Source organism: Mercenaria mercenaria, chromosome 16, assembly GCF_021730395.1.
Source record: "Mercenaria mercenaria strain notata chromosome 16, MADL_Memer_1, whole genome shotgun sequence".
Taxonomy (NCBI): Eukaryota; Metazoa; Mollusca; class Bivalvia; order Venerida; family Veneridae; genus Mercenaria; species Mercenaria mercenaria.
This window is the reverse complement of record NC_069376.1, coordinates 10,914,099-10,927,170: the sequence shown is the minus strand read 5'-3', so window position 1 is coordinate 10,927,170 and position 13,072 is coordinate 10,914,099. Positions and strand designations below refer to the sequence as shown.

General features: G+C 34.6%; 1 protein-coding gene and 1 long non-coding RNA gene across 5 annotated transcripts in view; one reads left to right on the top strand and one right to left on the bottom strand.

Moving 5' to 3' along the window:
- LOC123540684 (NACHT, LRR and PYD domains-containing protein 3-like) overlaps positions 1–13,072 on the top strand; it is a 244,067-nt gene that overhangs the window by 36,880 nt on the left and 194,115 nt on the right. The window lies entirely within an intron of this gene.
- Positions 2,102–9,019, bottom strand: LOC123526243 (uncharacterized). 2 transcript variants are annotated; one of them, XR_008367718.1, is made up of 4 exons: positions 8,692–9,019; positions 6,303–6,494; positions 5,749–5,865; positions 2,102–4,992 (listed from the first exon to the last, which is right to left on the bottom strand). It is a non-coding gene; the product is annotated as an uncharacterized LOC123526243 (long non-coding RNA). The 2 variants fall into 2 exon arrangements; XR_008367719.1 differs by having other exon boundaries at positions 5,754–5,865.

Sequence of the window (13,072 nt, the reverse complement as noted above, 5' to 3'; positions counted from 1 at the left end):
TCTTATACTGAACAGTGTTTCTCTTTGCAAAAACGACGTGGACGTCTCGGACATGTTGACTACACTAATACTGGCAATATACCAGAGAGGAATCTAACCTGCACGAAATTTCCGAGTGTTTTCGTGACTATGCATTCATAATACGATGTGTTTACACATAGCTGATGCCTGGTCCCCTTTAAACAGAAATTAATTCAATAATATTTCTATTTAAATTAATTCCAGGAAAAATGAATGATTATGGTGGTTACACTGAAAGAGAAACAAACAAACAAACAAAAATCACTTTCCTCGATTCGAACCTATGTCCCGCAAAATTCGATATTTCAAACACCAATGCTTTACCATTGAGCTATCGGGACTGACAGACGTGTTGCAATAAGATATACCCAATATTATTATTTATGTTTGGATCCGTCCATGTATACACACACGTTTGTTTATTTTACGGACTGTATTGTCCGTAAGTATTGACCTGGCACTCATGAATATTTCGTATGTTTCCGTAAATTAATTTTCGGTGTACGAACCCAAACAATGAAATAGCTATTGAAAAGCCAATTATATACCATCACGTATCATGTGTAGCTATAGCTGTGCGGACAAAGCGTTTTGCCACTAATCTCAGTATTGAGTTTTCGAGTCCTCTGTCTGACCAAATTGTTTTTTGTTTTTTTACGATTTTATCTGTAAAAGACGGAAACTTGTCACGCTTATCATGCTTTATCAACGAAATACTCTGCTATCGATTACAATTCTTCTACGTACATAAAACCGTTCTATAAAATGTCGTTTAAAATCTTCACGACCGGACAAGCATTCATTCATTCAACGGACAATTCAAGGAACTGTTGTTAGCGATACAAAATGCAATGTTTCATAAAAAATATATAATCACAGATACAAATACAAACACAAGGAGTTATATTTAACAAAAAAATGGTTAGAAAATAATCCGAACTCATGGTAACGTGTTTTAAAGTCGGAGAGCTTACCACTACACCACTGTGCCTTTGGTTCTCTAAATTGATTATTTTGATAAATCTGGATATTTTCAGGACACGAATATCACATGAAATAACGAAAACGCCCGAAAATATTGGCGAAGATTAATGAGTGCCAGGTCAATACTTACGGACAAAACAATTGTAAGTTTTGTTTTGGTAAATAAACGTTAAAATGAGAAAAGACACGTTCTATTCATCAGTGTTATATTTCAACATTTTTACCAGTATTACACTTCCGTGATTTCAAGGATATCTTAAAGTCTCATCACGACTTAGTGACCTACTTTTTCACTCACAAAAACGTCATGAAAAGCATTCTTATAATACAGGTAATATACAGCTATACTACAAGTTTTCAGCTGGACAATATTGAGGTCCTTCCACAATAAATGTGTTTTTCAAAACTTCATATGCAAACTTATTCAGACAATCTCTTTTCAGCAAAGTTTTAAGAATACAGATGATTATCTACCTTACACTGTAGAAACAAAATGTGATTGGAATATAACTAAATACACTGACTTGTGTACATATTGCTACATTAAGGGGACGCATACTTTGAAATTAGAAAAAAGTGGGTGGGGTATGATAAAATTTACCTGCAAAAAAGTACAAGGTTTTGGTACATGAAATGGATACTGTTTCAACTGTTATAAGTACACAAAGGATTGCTCACTAAAATAAAAATGAGAAAACTGAAACAAGAAAGTTATTGTTGAATTACATAAGACTTATTGTGTACATTCAAAGTCAACAATTAAGACTTTTTGGTGCGAAAATAATAGTGCTTCACCTTGTCCAAACATTTATCAATGCCCTACAGATTCTAATTTAAAGAAAGAATGTGAAATATGGTCACTGTCTTGCTTTTCATTTCGCATATGTAAGCTAAAACACATTATTTAGTTTGTTTACAAAGTAGTGCATAAGAAAAGATACGGTGGTCAAGGAATGCCACATTCCAAAACTAAAAGAGTATATTCCCCTTAATACATTAAACATTTATCGTTACAGAAGTCTAGTGGCTTACAATAAGGGCCTAGAAATGTTGCCATTATTAATTTTTAACTTGGTATTCATGAACTACAATGCACTTAAGGGGACGCATACTTTGAAATTAGAAAAAAGTGGGTGGGGTATGATAAAATTTACCTGCAAAAAAGTACAAGGTTTTGGTACATGAAATGGATACTGTTTCAACTGTTATAAGTACACAAAGGATTGCTCACTAAAATAAAAATGAGAAAACTGAAACAAGAAAGTTATTGTTGAATTACATAAGACTTATTGTGTACATTCAAAGTCAACAATTAAGACTTTTTGGTGCGAAAATAATAGTGCTTCACCTTGTCCAAACATTTATCAATGCCCTACAGATTCTAATTTAAAGAAAGAATGTGAAATATGGTCACTGTCTTGCTTTTCATTTCGCATATGTAAGCTAAAACACATTATTTAGTTTGTTTACAAAGTAGTGCATAAGAAAAGATACGGTGGTCAAGGAATGCCACATTCCAAAAGTAAAAGAGTATATTCCCCAGAATACATTAAACATTTATCGTTACAGAAGTCTAGTGGCTTACAATAAGGGCCTAGAAATGTTGCCATTATTAATTTTTAACTTGGTATTCATGAACTACAATGCACTTAAATATCAAAACACATTCAACAAACTTTTGAAAATGTATTGTCTTAAAAATCCCTAAAATAAGGTATGAAATTTTGGTTGAGAGGTCCAATCAATGTGTATATGTGCAAAAGTAACATTCTAATCTTGTTCACAAAAGTTACTAATACACAGCAGGCATGTCAATGATCAAAACTGGACGAATATACAGTTATCCTCACTTTAATGTCATTTATAATTTGTCCTTGAATTCTCCACCATACTTTTCATAATTCTGTTTGCACGAGTTGCACGAGAATGCTGTCATTCACGTAAAAAAATGGGGTCAAATAAGTTGTAAATGCAATATCATCTAAACGTAATTAATGGATTATGCAGTTCAAGATAAACTTTATCTCATAACGTAACGAACATGTATAATGTTGTAACAACAACTTTACTTACACTGATTTAAGTAGCAGTCGGTTTATAAGTGACTATTGATTCATTTTATGTTTTGTTATTGTTGTCAAAAAGTATAACGGAAGTGCCTCACAACTGAAGCGGAAACCAGTTTGATGCGCAAAGTAGTCCAATGTAAGTAATATTTTTTGACAAATGTCCACAGAAATTAATAATTTTCTAATATTAAAGACGAATATCTGAATAGGATTCATTATTTGATAAGAAACTATAATCATCGACATGTTTTTTTTTTAAAAATCGTACACGTGCTGACACCTAAGTTGTCTCCCGTTGTTTATTAGAGTTACCTTTCGTCCAGCGCAGTAATACATTTGCAGTGAATCGCCGAGAAGTCGTGGGAAAATTAAAAACCATGTAAATAAACTAAAATTAACCACCTTTTCAAGATGAATTTCAAGTGATCGCCATTATGCATTTAACCCGCCTGACCTGTGTAGCATCTTAGATATCTGTTCTAAGGTATTCATTGTGTAGAATGTCATGTTATGCCCTTGCAATGCTAATCCCACTCTGACTTTTTTTGTTTACATTTTTATCAATGAGAAATATGGCGTCCATCCCGAGCTGAAATGACATGGCGTTAAATTTTTACATGTTTAAGCAAACCTGGTGTGTTAGAAAGAAAATCTCATCCCTTCAACATTATTTGGAACACTGTTATTGTAAAAAACCTGTTTTTTCCTTATACAAAAGCTTAATATTTTGTGTTGAATGTACTTTCACAAAGACCTCTGTTTTCCTATTACATTCATAGTACCACATCCTTACCCACAAAATACTGAATATTACAGGTGTCCATCAGTATTATATCAGTTTAGGAATATGTTTTTTATTTTCCCACCATCGATTTCTTGAATATGCACCCCTTCCGCATTTCTGTATGAACTGTGAATGTAGCAATATGCGTCCCCTTAATACAATAGGGTTATTATAACAGTAGATTGATCTGGGATGCAGTATTCGGCTCGAGTGGATTGCTAGATCGGATCTTACGAGCCGAGTGTGATCCGACCTTGCAAAATCCACGAGAGCCGAATACAAAGTCCCATATCTATAGCTACTGTAATACTGACCCTTTTATTATATACCTTTACCATTTTGATTCTTGTTTTGTTCTTGAACGAAACCTTCAATGTTTATCGATATTAAATGGAACTTAGTGAAATTTTTATGTGCGCTATTTATAGAAATGTGTCGGGTCATGCATATTTATGAAAATAGTCCTGCAGCATACAATACGGAAGGTACAATACGGAATTTAAAAGGTACAAAAGGGATTTTTTGTCTGTCTGTTCATATTTGATTGTGAAATACAAGATTTTTTACAGAATTGATATTGGTATATAATAAAATAAAATATTAAGACATTCAACATATTGTCTTGGCTTAATATAATGTCAATGTCAATTTGAAACTAAATTCTTGTATATCTTTCATGCATCAGGTATTATTACCATCATTGAAATACAAAAGAAGACATTTATTTTTAGGCGTGTCTTTAACGCCACTGAATTTCATTTAGGATGTGAAAATACAAAATACTAATACCATTTTTATAATTTCAATGCGGCTGGAAGGCAACAACATGTTACATGAAATTTCATCAACAAGGAATATGTAGATCTTAAAAATCCATGTCGATTTCCTCGGGGTTAGACAGTGACATCTGTCTCATTTTTTCCAGATGGCGCTGTATCACCAGCTTCCCGGAAATGCGCCGACTTTCAGAGGGCGCTCAAAGCTGGAAATGCGCCGACTACTAGAGGGCGCTCAACTGTCTGATGTTTCTAAGAATGACCTTATAGATACACCGAAAACACACTATATATATAGCCTTGACGTACTGGCTGGAATTTGATGAAGAAATGAAATTTCCGTCAACTGTTCGTCTTGCTGAAAAACAAAAGATTCTTATTTATTTAGTCAAATTGAATAAAGTGTCCAATATTCCTTCTCGCGTTACATTTATGAGAAGGAAAGGGACATAATTACACATTTTTATTGTTTAGGCCTGCTAAGGGTAACAACCCCGTTATTTTGAAGCTCACAATTTATAATTAAACATTGGAACAAAAGCAATAATGTTATAAATCTTTGTAATATGTCTGTATAACAAGGTTAAAGGTAAAGCTAAGATATTTAGTCAAGAACATACAAGATAACTTCTCTGGGGATTTAAAAGTGCTATGAATGTTCAACTGACGAAACATCGCCATTTTATATACAGATATGGCTCTTGTTCTCTTATACTACTATCAGTAATTCTATTATTAGACCATAAAATGATTTCAAGCCTTCTTCCACGTTAAAAAGCACAAAACTAAATAGAAGAGAAAAACAGTACTTTATAAGGGAGATAATTCTTGAGACCTTGTTTGTACTTTTAAAGACACCTGGTGTAAGGGAGGCAAATCTTTTAACTTGTCCACATTAATATCCTTACTCAATAAACAGAATTTTTAATTCAGATCTACTGTCCCTAATAAATCAATTCGAAAACAAAAACAATTGTGGCTATATCGTTCACAGTGTTTCAACTGAGAAAATTTTGAAAATTCCAAATGTTTTGTATGTAGCCAACGTTTAAATATATCATTAATATTATGAAAGACTTTGATTAATGTAAATGATTGTAAAAAAAGTCTATACTTTACACTGATCTGTCTTTGAACGCCGTATCTATACCACTACTTGCTGATAGCGGAGAAAATTCGAATGCTCCAGACGTCGGGTCATCTTCTCCGATCTGTGGTCCCATTCGTCGAGCTTATGTCAAAGGAGATCACAATTTAGCATCTTGAATGAATGAAAAGTATCTTATGGTTTTTAATAAATCAAGTTGAAAATGCTAATGTAATTAGGCGAAGCACTCGTTGTCTCTTAATCAACTAAAACGCGAGTACATGTTCATTCGGCATAGTATCACCTTTATACGTTAATGACCTTATCGTGTGAAAAAGTTGTCAGAAATTGTCTAGAAAAGGTCAAGTGCAATATATCAAAGCAGTTCCAAAAATATCTTTTAAACAAAATATCTATGATAGAGATAAAGATGATAGTCCTGGTGCGTTTGTTACATCTGTGATACCTTATTTGTTTTAGAATGTAAAACAAAGATTGTAAAACTTTTTCTGAAAGTTCGGAACAATTTTGAAATTGAGACTTGTTCATTGCTAGGATGGATTATATTACTTTATACTTACCTTAAGATTAAATGTCACTTGTATTTTACCCATTAGTTCTTTTTGAAAATTCTGGTTATATATCCATTGTTTCTTTCAGCACGTGTAACTCTATCTTGTCAATATCACAGTAACTAAGGGCACGTACAAAATAGAACGATTTTCCCGAGCATTCCACGTCACTGCAGTCACCACCAAATATATCATCTTTACCTAAAATGAAACAAGAATTTGTAAAAGAGTTACCACCGTCTACTGTCTAGGAACATTTTCACAAAACATACTGCATGTAACAGAGTTACCACCGTCTACTGTCTAGGAACATTTTCACAAAACATACTGCATGTAACAGAGTTACCACCGTCTACAGTCTAGGAACATTTTCACAAAACATACTGCATGTAACAGAGTTACCACCGTCTACTGCCTAGGAACATTTTCACAAAACATACTGCATGTAACAGAGTTACCACCGTCTACAGTCTAGGAACATTTTCACAAAACATACTGCATGTAACAGAGTTACCACCGTCTACAGTCTAGGAACATTTTCACAAAACATACTGCATGTAACAGAGTTACCACCGTCTACTGTCTAGGAACATTTTCACAAAACATACTGCATGTAACAGAGTTACCACCGTCTACTGTCTAGGAACATTTTCACAAAACATACTGCATGTAACAGAGTTACCACCGTCTACTGTCTAGGAACATTTTCACAAAACATACTGCATGTAACAGAGTTACCACCGTCTACTGTCTAGGGACATTTTCACAAAACATACTGCATGTAACAGAGTTACCACCGTCTAGTGTCTAGGGACATTTTCACAAAACATACTGCATGTAACAGAGTTACCACCGTCTACAGTCTAGGAACATTTTCACAAAACATACTGCATGTAACAGAGTTACCACCGTCTACTGTCTAGAAACATTTTCACAAAACATACTGCATGTCAACACAGCATCTTCTAAATAACGAGACAACATATTAACAACGTATGTAAGTTACATCTATATAACATACTAACAGAACGTATGTAAGTTACATCTATATAGCATACTAGCAGAACGTATGTAAGTTACATCTATATAGCATACTAGCAGAACGTATGTAAGTTACATCTATATAACATACTAACAACGTATGTAAGTTACATATATATAGCATATCAGAAGACATTATTGAGTTTGAAAATATCTGAAGATATACACTGATCTGAATTCTTTCAAATGCTGATATCTGTATTTATAGATTTGATCATGTTGAAAGTCCACAAGAAATCTGTGTTTTACCCGGCAAAGAAAAGTGGTCTTGACTTTTCCCTGTGGTCAATGTTAAAGAATAACAATACAAGTTATTCATAGTAACAGCAAAGAGAAGTTAATTTAAAAACAAAGTCCTAAGTCTACGTAAAAATCCTTATCATGTAGCGATAGGTCAAAATACACCCCAAAATTTGACGTAACATGCATTTTGTACTACTGAAAAGCGGTCTCGATTTTTCCCTACAGTCAATCATTATATGATACAGTATCAGCCATTTTTAGTAACAACAAACGGAAGTTATTTTAAATTACGGACCTGGTTCTTGCGCGTAACACTCCGTCTCATGATGGTGAACAATTGTGCCAAGTAACATCAAATCCGTCCATGCATTAAGAAGAAATGATCCGGACAAAGTCATTCTTGTATCTAACCTTTGGCCTCTAAGTGTGGCCTTGGCCTTAGAGCTAGGTGTCCGGATCTTTCGCATGACACGTTGTCTCATTATGGTGAACTCTTGTTCTAAGTAATCACAAAATCCCTTTGTGATTGATAGAGTTATAAATCGGACACAAAAAACACTCTGTTGACCTTTGACTTCTATGTGTGACCTTGCCCTTGGAGTTAGGGGTCTTGGCCTTGCTGAAGATGATGCTACATACCGGATATCAAAGCCCTAGGCCCTGTGGTTTTGTACAATACTATTTCTATTTTTTCCATTCGGTTACCCGGGCAACCAAAGTTTTGCAAGGAATTCAATTTTTTTTAATAATTTTGAAGGGAGCACCCAAGAATCATTCCTGTGAAGTTAGGTGTAATTCTGCCCAGTGGTTTTCAAGAAGAAGATTCTTTTTAGAAATGTTGACGGACCGTGACGACACACGTCACACACGTACGTCACTCGACGGATGGTCACAAAACCTCACCATGAACCTTCGGCTCAGGTGAGCTAAAATATCTTATTACTAAATGGCAACATCCGGGCGCGCATCCTCACTATAAATTACCTATCATGGCAGAAGGATTCCGAAATCACACACGGAGAATTACATAATCTCACGGAAATCCCCGAATGTCATCACCGGTACACTACCTATAGTTAAACTCTTGATTCATAGAAAGTCTGTACAAACTTACATGCATGTCAATTCCATTAGTATTTGGTGACACGTTTTCGAATCCTATTGACGTCAGTGACGTAAACGTAACATATAACGCTGTGATGTAATACGTCTTTATGCTGGGTCCACTATCTGTAACGTTGGCAACGTTAGCTTCATTGATTCTCGTGGCTGCAGTATCTAACCATCCTAGAACACTAGAAAAATGATAAAACCTTTATAAAACATAAATATATACAAATCAGACGTCACGATTACGTTTAAAACATTAAGTGCCTTCAACGGTGTACTTTCTGTAGCAACATTCATACTGAAAAACATTTGCCAATATTCAGATATTTTTTCACAAAGAACAAAAATGTTAAAGATATATTATAAAGCATATCTGACATTCATAAAGCGAGATATCCAAATTATAATTCATTTCATATCAATAATGGATTTTAAAAAAGCAATAAGTGAAGTCCTCTGAAACTGAGCAACAGACTTCTTCTTTAATAAGTTGCCGCATGACCTATAATTATGCCGTTGTGGCGTTATCAACAAAAAGCGAAAACAAAAAGGAAAAGTGGTATCCATGAATAAAAGCATTTCTCAAATAATATCTGATGAGAGTAATATAATTAGGTCTTCAAAATCACGGTTTCGTCAGCTACTGGGCGGGCTACCGACTAGATGTTATTTTTTAATTAAAAAAAAAATCACGTAGTGCGCGTCAGACCTTACACAATACGCATTTTACCTCGCAGAGTGCGCACTAAATCTCGCATAGTTCGCACTAAATTTCGCATAGATCGCCCTAAATCTCGCAGAGTGCGCACTAAATCTCGCATAGTGCGCACTAAATCTCGCATAGTTCGCACTAGATCTCGCATAGTTCGCGCTAAATCTCGCAGAGTGCGCACTGAACCTCGCTGAGTGCGCACTAAATCTCGCATAGTTCGCGCTAAATCTCGCATAGTTCGCACTAAATCTCGCATAGTTCGCGCAAGACCATATACAGTGCGCAAATAACCTCGCACAGTTTGCACCAAATCTCATTAGTGCGACCTAAACCACGTTCTCACAGCTCACAGAAAATCTAACCCGTCATGTACATCAGAAAATTATGTATTCTCAGTTGTGATTTCTGCTTTCTCCTTTTTCGGAAATACTTGGACCCTGTCTTATAAAGAATCGAGGAAAAATGTTTCTACAGTAAGGCTGTGATAATAACATACTGCTGTTTACACTGACTATTTTTAAAAATCATAAAAGATTTTAACGCTTTGTTACAATTATCTCTTAGATATATTATCAAAAATCATGGAATGACTTTTTACTATGTTAATATTTATAAATAAAGTCTTTACTTTTCACTTATCTGTCTTTGGACGCTGTATTTGTGTCACCAGAAGCTTGCTGCAGAGCAATTTAGAATGTCATAGATGTCGGCTCATCTTCTCCAATCTGCGGTCCCGTGAAAGCAGGAAAATCCCCCCACTTTTTTCAGATGGGTAAAAACGAAAAACATTCACCCATTTTGGGAAGTAATAAAAAATTATTATTTTTTAAGAAGAGGGACCGTAAAAACAACTTTAAACCTAATCAAACATTCTTTTTTTTACTTTTAAGAAATTCCAAATTTTCTTTAAATAAGTTAACTCTTTCACAGAACCCAAGTACAAAAATTTTGAACCCAAAAACGATTTTCCCTCGAGAAATTCAAAGGTCACCTGGGGTCACTGAGGTCACATCTTTACCTAAAATAAACAGAAGAACTTCAGAATTTTCTTCCGGGAGAACCAAAGGGATTTTTTCCACCCCACCCCCCACAGCATTAAAAGAAAAATAAATTTTTTATTTGCCCCTGCTTAATGCTTTAATCATACACTTTTATTTCACAATTATGACAAAAATTTTTTCTCTTTGGGAAATTCTTTAAATTAACGGGTTTTTTTATTGGGGGGTTTTATAACGGGCCCATTTTTTACAATTTTTTTATTATTTAAGTTTCACAGTAAATCAATATTTGAACTTATATAAAAATACCCATGATTATTTGAACCCAAATTTTTAAAATATAAGCTTTAAAAAATTTTACCACATACCCACTGAAATCATTTTTTTTTCCCCGCCCACAATCCTAATGAACCGAAAGCAATTAAAATTTAGAAAGCCGTCATAGTAATTCACAACAAAGAAATAAATGGGGTCCCCCCAGGGAGGGGCACGCGTATTAAAAAACACGAAAAATTAAAAAAAAAAGGTTCTAAGCGTTCTATGTTATAGAGGAAAATATTTCATAAAAACAATTTATGAAAAACAAATTTTTTCTTTTTCTTTACAAACAAAAATGGCAAAGAAAGTTTTTTTTTTTTTTTCGTTTCCTTTAAGTTTGGTTCAAAATTCCGGTTTTGGAAATTTTCTTTTTCATTTTGGGGAAAAAACTTTAAAAGGGGGACTTTGTGGAGGGTGCGGGGTTTTCTTTAAAGTTGCCCCACCATGCAAAAATAATGCTTTGAAGGGGGCCACTGGGTCTTCCTTAGAGCCGGAAATTTCGCCAAAAGACCTATACCCCTTGTCGGGTGATGTTACAGCTAACACAAAGAAATAACGCTATTTTTTTATAAAAGTACCTTTCCAGCTAAGGAAAATTTTTTTTAAATTAAGATGAAGCATTTTGTCTTTTTTTTTAAAACATATTCAATTTTCGCAAAAATATACTGATATACCTTTTAATCCTTTCTGGAAGGGCGGGCACTTTTTTCACCCGGTTTCATTTTCCCAAAGAATTTATACTTTAAATTTTGCTTGAAGTCACTCCGGAAACTTTTTAAAACCTGCATCATTTTTGTATCATTTATGTTAAACGCATTCACACACAAAACATAAATCTTCGCCCAAAAAAATTTAAACTGCGGGACAGTGGACATAAAAATTAAACATACCTTAAATAAAATTTCAAAAGAGGAAAGGAAAATGTTTTCCAGATTAACTAAACAAAAAAATAGGGACATCAGTATTCATTTTTTCAAAAAAGCTAGTATTTTTGAGAACACCACAATCCGGACTGGCCTCCTTACCCAAAGGTCTTTATATTTAAGGTATTTGACTTCGAATCTTTAAACCCCCCCTCCCCAAAATGCGGGCCCTTCGTGCGAGGAAGCCATCCAACGGGCTATGGGAAAGTTTGGGGGACAGAGGCAAGCCCAGGTCATTTTTCCGGGGCGGGGGTGCCCAAAAATTGGGAGTAGGTGTTGGAGGGGGGTAAAAATTTTTGTTGGGGTCAACGGAAGCGATTTTTGAGGGGTTTTAGGTAAGAAAACAGGAATCTAACCCACCCAAAAATGAAATCATAACTTTGAAAATAAGAAATCCAATATTTTTTTAAAATTTTTTTCCCCCATGCTAAAAAAACGAGCAACTAAGTGGAGGAAGGGAAAAAAAAGGGTAGTTTTAAAAGCATTTTTAAAAAATTTTTCTTTTTCCTTTTGTATTAAAATTTGAAAAAATATCCAAATTTTTTCCGTTTTAAATAAAATAAAAGAAAACCAAAATTTTCAAAAAAAATTTAAAAAGAAGCAAATACTTGTTTTAAAAGGAATTTTCCCAAAAAAAACCCCCAAATGTGGTTTTTTGGGGGGGGGGGGGGGGGGGGGGGGGGGGTTTCCCTCCCTCATGACAGAAGGAGGGCCGATACCCCCCCAAAACGGAAAATTAAACGGAAACAAAAAGGGAAAAATTGCCGATTGTAAAACTAAAAAAACTGGGCTCAAAAGCTAACTGGGGTTTTACTATGTACTAAAACCGTGTTCCATTATTTAAACCCCCAGATTTTTTGGGAAAGGCTCTTGAAATCAGTGGGGCAGGTTTTTTGGGAGTGAGAAAGTTTTTAAAACAAAAATTCTTGGTAGTCCATCGTCCGCTGATACCCCGCATCATTTTAGAAGAGCCTTTACCGCCCGAAGATTCCCAGTACAACAGCGCCCTATAAAATATTTTTAGAAAAACATATAAACTCTTTCCAAATAATTTTAGTTTTTACTCCCCCCCCAATTAGAAAACGATCATGATGCTATCTATTCATTTTAATATGAACATTTTCGTTTAAAACGAGAAAAAAGAGAACTGTAAAAAAAATTTCAAATCACTTAAAAAACCATCCGCATTTTCCCAACGTCAAACCGCCCCAACTGCACCAACCTAAGAAGAAAGGTTTTTCCGAAAATTTTTAAACGGTGTAGGCCCTACCCAAAGTAAAATTACAAAACCCCGGATACAACCCCCAAAAAATGAACTCATCCCCGTGTACCTCTAAAAAATTTTAAAAAATGGTTCAAAAAGTCAAAGAACTTGGCCTTTTGGCTACCTTCCAATTCCTTTTTAAACAAAAAGGCCCTACTTTTCCAAGTTTT